The sequence below is a fragment of the Delphinapterus leucas genome, chromosome 7 (assembly GCF_059928025.1).
Source record: "Delphinapterus leucas isolate spDelLeu-1000000601 "Yukka" chromosome 7, BTC_Dleu_Yukka2, whole genome shotgun sequence".
Taxonomy (NCBI): Eukaryota; Metazoa; Chordata; class Mammalia; order Artiodactyla; family Monodontidae; genus Delphinapterus; species Delphinapterus leucas.
In genome coordinates this window covers 51,434,851-51,440,340 of record NC_143135.1, presented here as the reverse complement: position 1 = coordinate 51,440,340, position 5,490 = coordinate 51,434,851, and positions in this window count along the sequence as shown.

The following is a 5,490-nucleotide window of genomic DNA, read 5'->3' as shown; positions in this document are numbered from 1 at the left end:
CTGGTTGTCAGTCGGTGGATAGTCCTGACTCCAGAGGCTCTGTTAGTCTGCATTCCGTGGTTGCTCCTGACAACCGCACAGGGGCACTCTGGGAGTTGTAATCCTTCCTGCCTAAACAAACTGCCTTCTCAGTTGTGCCCGTAGAAGAGGGATTGAGAAAACCGGGACTGATTCTGTGAGCCTAAGGATCACTCAACTCAGAAAACAGAGTTTTTCGTATGGACACCAAGGGGGGAAAGTGGCGGGGTGGTGGTGGTGGGATGAATTGGCAGATGGGGATTGACATACACACTAATATGCATAAAATAGATAATAAGAACCTGCTGTATAAAAAAATAAAATTCAGAAAAAATAATAAGTAAAATTTTAAAAAGAAAACAGTTTTTAAGGAGAGTAGCAATTGGTTTTAATTAAGTTTTCAGACAAATAGATTTGGCTATTTTTAAAAAATAAATCTTTATTTTAGAATGCTTTCAGATTTTCAGAAAAGGTGTGAAGATAGTAGAGCTCTCATATGCCCCACACCAGGTTTCCCCTATCATTAACACGTTACATGAGTATGGTACCTTTATCACAAATAATAACCAATATCGGTACATCATTTATAACATAACTCCATCCTTTATTCAGATTTCCTAGTTTTTACCCTAATGCCTTTTGTTTGTTTTGGTTTTTTAAATAAATTTATTTACTTATTTTTGGCTGTGTTGGGTCTTTGCTGCTCCACGTGGGCTTTCTCTAGTTGTAGCGAGCAAGGGGGAGCTACCCTTCGCTGCGGTGCGCGGGCTTCTCTTGTTGTGCAGCATGGGCTCTAGGTGTGCGGACTTCAGTTGTTATGGCACGCAGGCCTCAGTAGTAGTGGCTCATGGGCTTAGATGCTCTGCGGCATGTGGGATCTTCCCGGACCAGGGCTCGAACCCGTGTCCCTTGCAAGCCTGTGTCCCCTGCACTGGCAGGCAGATTCTTAACCATCGCGCCACCAGGGAAGCCCCTAATGCCGTTTTTTGTTTTGTGTTTTGTTTTTTCCTCTTCCAGGATCCGATCCAGGATATCACACTAAACTTAGTTGTTGAGATTTCCCTGGCGGTCCAGTGGTTAAGACTCCACACTCCCAAAGCAGGGGGTGTGGGTTCGATCCCTGGTCAGGGAACTAAGACCCCACACGCCGCATGGCGCGGCCAAAAAAATAAATAAATAAATATAAATAAACTTAGTTGTCATGTCTCCTGAGGCTCCTCTTGGCTACAGCTGTTTCTGAAACTTTCCATGTTTTTGATGACTTTGACAGTTTAAGGAGTACTGGTCAGGTATTTTGTAGACTGTCTCTCAGTTGGGATTTGTTTGATGTTTTTCTTATGATTTAGATTGGGGTTGGGGTGCTTTGGAAGGAAGACCACAGAGGTAAAGTGTCATCCTCATGCCATCAGGTCAAAGGTACCATCACCATGACTTATCACTGCCAAGGCTGACCTTGATCACCTGCTGAGGCAGTGTTTGTCAGATTTCTCCCCTGTAAAGCTACTTTAATTTCCCCATTTCTGGATTGTACTCTTTCGAAGGAAGTCATTTCACAGTCCACCCTTAAAGAGTGGGGAGTTCCACTCCACCTCCTTGAGGGCAGCAGCGTGGTTTCCACTCACATCCTGCACCCAGTCACCAAGCTCAGACCATTTAACCTCCTAGACGTCTCTCGAGCTCCTCCTCTGCTCATCCTCCTCCTAGCCATGGCCTTGCTTGGGCTTTCATCTTTCAGCAAGGTCACCACGACTTCCTCACTGTCCTGCCACCTTGTCTCTACCCTGCCGAGACCTCACTCCACTTGTAATAAGGGCGGGGCAGGCGCGACCAATAGCAGTCCCGCTCAACCATTGGTAGGCATCGCAGTGGGCCCCCACTCTCCCCTTCCTCTGTGTAAAAGGAGCCCAAATTTGTACTGAGGAAGATGGTTTTTTGAGACACTAGTCTGCCATCTTCTCGGTCTGCTGGCTTTCCAATTAAAGTCGTTATTCCTGCCCCAACAACTGGTCTCCCCATTTATTGGCCTGTCGTGTGGTGAGCAGAGTGAGCTTGGGCTCCATAACACTGCCCAGAGTTAATGCAAGCCGTTTATCCTGGCACACAGGTGCTCAGTGATCTGCTCCCTCCTGTCTGCTCTCACTTCTCACACTTCACCCGCTCGTCAGAATTCACTACAGCACTTGCAGATGCCCAGCTAACCATTCTCTCCCATTCACCTATGCTGCCACCTCTACCCAGACCCTTCCCACCAAACCCACCACCAACCCTTGCTTGGCCCAGCTAACTCCTACTCATTCTTTTTTTTCTTATGAAATAGTTTACATGCAAGAAAGAGCAGCATTAGAACATTTGTTATTGAAGGACTGCTGCCCCTGTGTGCCCCTCCCTACCTGTTTATTATTCTCTTGCGTTTCTTTATGATTTTACTACTACGCATGTATCTGATGGTGTACTGCTAAATGTTTAACAGGCTCACCAGAAGGAAAAAAATAGCTCTGATTTGTAGCATTTGCCAATTTCTCCCAAGTTGGCACAGCCAGCTCCACATACCACTGCATGTATCCAAGACAACATATTTACCTTTTCATATTTTTAAACTTTATATAAATGGTATCATTTATGCAAACGGTATGTGTTTGTGCATGTGTGTGTGTGGGTGTGTGGGTGTGACTTGTCTTCACAGAGGTTGTATCGCATTCTCTGCTGATCCTGAACATTTGGGCATGTGTGTCAACTCCGCAAGGTAATATCAGACAGTTTTCTGATGTGGTGATTCTAATTTACAATGGCAAAATAGCGGTGTGTGAGAGTTCCTTTTTGATCCACATTCTCACCAATTCTTGTTGTCAAATTTTTAAATGGTTGCCAATATAGGTGTTAAATAGCATCCCACTGTGGATTTTAATTTGCATTTCTTGGTGGAGGTCTTTTCATTTTTATTTGCAATTATTTTTCCCCATTGTGAAATGCCTATTTACATCTTTTGTCCATTTTTCTATTGGGCTATTCTTTTTTTACAGATTGATTTGTGACTCTTTATGTTTCTTTGTTGATAATATAAAATACAAACCCCTTCCATCTTGGAGCTTGTCTTTTTACCATTCTTTTAAATGGGGTCAAATTTATCAATCTGTTCCTTTTTGGTTATCTTTTTGTGTCTAGTTTAAGAAATATTCCCTATACAAGGTCATAAAGATCTTCACCTACATATTCTTCCATCCATTTTACTTTAAAACCTTTAATCCACCTAGAACTTATTTTTCTGTTTATGGTGCCAGTTAGGTGTTGTTTTTTTCTTTTAGACATTCCACTATCCCAGAACCATTTATTCAACAGTCCATTTTTTCCCCACAAATCTGTATGACTGCTGTGTTATATACAAATGTTACATATATGCATGGGTTTGTATCTGGATTATTGTTCCACTGGTCGATCCCTGGGCCAGCGCCACACTACAGCCCTTCCTCTCCTCCTCCTTCTTCCTCAGGAGTATCTTCTCTAAGTACTTAGCTTCTTACTCCTCTCAAATGGAAACGTATTCTTAAGAAAGGATCAAATATCAGTCATACAGGGAAAAGAGGGGTACTACATTTTAAACCTCATCTCTAATTGTGGATGGAAAATCTTGATAGTTCCCTGATGGCACTTCAGATACTAATGACTGAGATATTTAAGAACTTCCCTGGGTCCTCTGAAGCCACACTATTACAGAGGAGGGCCTGCCTTAAAGTAGATCTTTCATATTACTTGAGGCAAAAGATCTATTTTAGGTATATTTAGGTATATCTGGAAGTGGTAAAACACACTTTTGGAGTTGGGCCAAAGGACAGAGAAATCAATTAAAAAGCTAAGAAGTAAAGTGTAGGTTTTGGGTGAGTTGACTGGTCAAAGTGACCCTACCTTTTATTTTTTTATACGTCAGGTTATTAGTTATCCATTTTATACACATCAGTGTATGCATGTCAATCCCAGTCTCCCAATTCATCACACCACCACCACCACCGCCCCGCCACTTTCCCCCCTTGGTGTCCATACATTTGTTCTCTACATCTGTGTCTCTATTTCTGCCCTGCAAACTGGTTCACCATTTTTCTAGATTACACATATATGCGATATTTGTTTTTCTCTTTCTGACTTACTTCACTCTGTATGACAGTCTCTAGATCCATCCACGTCTCTACAAATGACCCAATTTCATTCCTTTTTATGGCTGAGTAATATTCCATTGTATATATGTACCACATCTTCTTTATCCATTCCAGAGTGACCATATCTTGATGTTGCTGTATTCGCATGCCATTTGTGCGACCTGAAGCAAGTTTACTTAATGGCCCCAAGTCTAAGTTTCCTTGAATAAATGGGATTATTAACATGAATTCCACCACAGGGTTGGTGTGAAAATATTAAATAAAACTATACAAAAGCACACATCACATAGAAGATGCTCCCTCAGCATTGAGGCAGTAGACTCAGAGCCAAATCCTATCTGTTAGCTACTAGTTTTATGACCTTAAAACAGTTATTTCTTAGCTACAATTGCCTAGTTATAAAGTGAAAATATGGAATTACTCTTTATATTTTTTTGCATTTTTGAGCTTTCTTATGTATTTAATTTGCATTTTTATTTAATTACTTAAATTGAACATTTTTTCTTGTGTATTGGCCATTTGTTTTACTCTCTGTTTTTTTTTTTTTTTTTTAGCCACACAGCTTGCAGGATCTTACTTCCCCAACCGGGGATCGAACCTGGGCCCCCCGCAGTGAAAGTACTGAATCCTAACCACTGGACTGCCAGAGAATTACCTGTTTTACTCTTATTGCCAGAAAAAAGTGTTGTTAAAAATTAAACTCAGAGGGTTGGGGGAAGGCCTTGCTTAGTCTGGGACTGGGTGAGGTGAATGGAGAGGAAGGAGGCGACTCTATCTGAGGGACACCAGGTGTGCAAAGGCCATAGTAAAAGGGGAGGAGATGGCCTATGTGGCCTGTGTGGCTGGAAGATTGGTTACTCACAGCGGTATTGAGCAAATAAGTGAATATACTAAGAATTATGAGAGTGAAGCTTCTCATTGTTGGAGAAAGGAGGTAAATACGTAAAAGGTGGAGCTGGACTGGAATTGGTGACATCAGTGTGAATGCATGATTTTTAATATATATATAGAATGATGGATGCAGAAAGAGAGATGTGTATATGTACTATCTACTGATAGGGCCAAGAAGCAATAATACCCCACTAGTAAAGAGCATGTTATTGCCCAGGTTTTGGTTTCTGAATACTATTCTCCACTAAAAGGAACCAGGGCTATTTAGACAAACAACTGATTCCAGGGCTGGGATTGGAAAGTATAAGTTGAGGCTTGAATATCTTATGGTACCAGAGAATATGGAAGTGCTCAAAGAATGATGGAAACATGTCAAAAGGACACAGGATCCAGCTTGAAGGAGCTCCCATTGACCCAAATGGGACACTCTAAA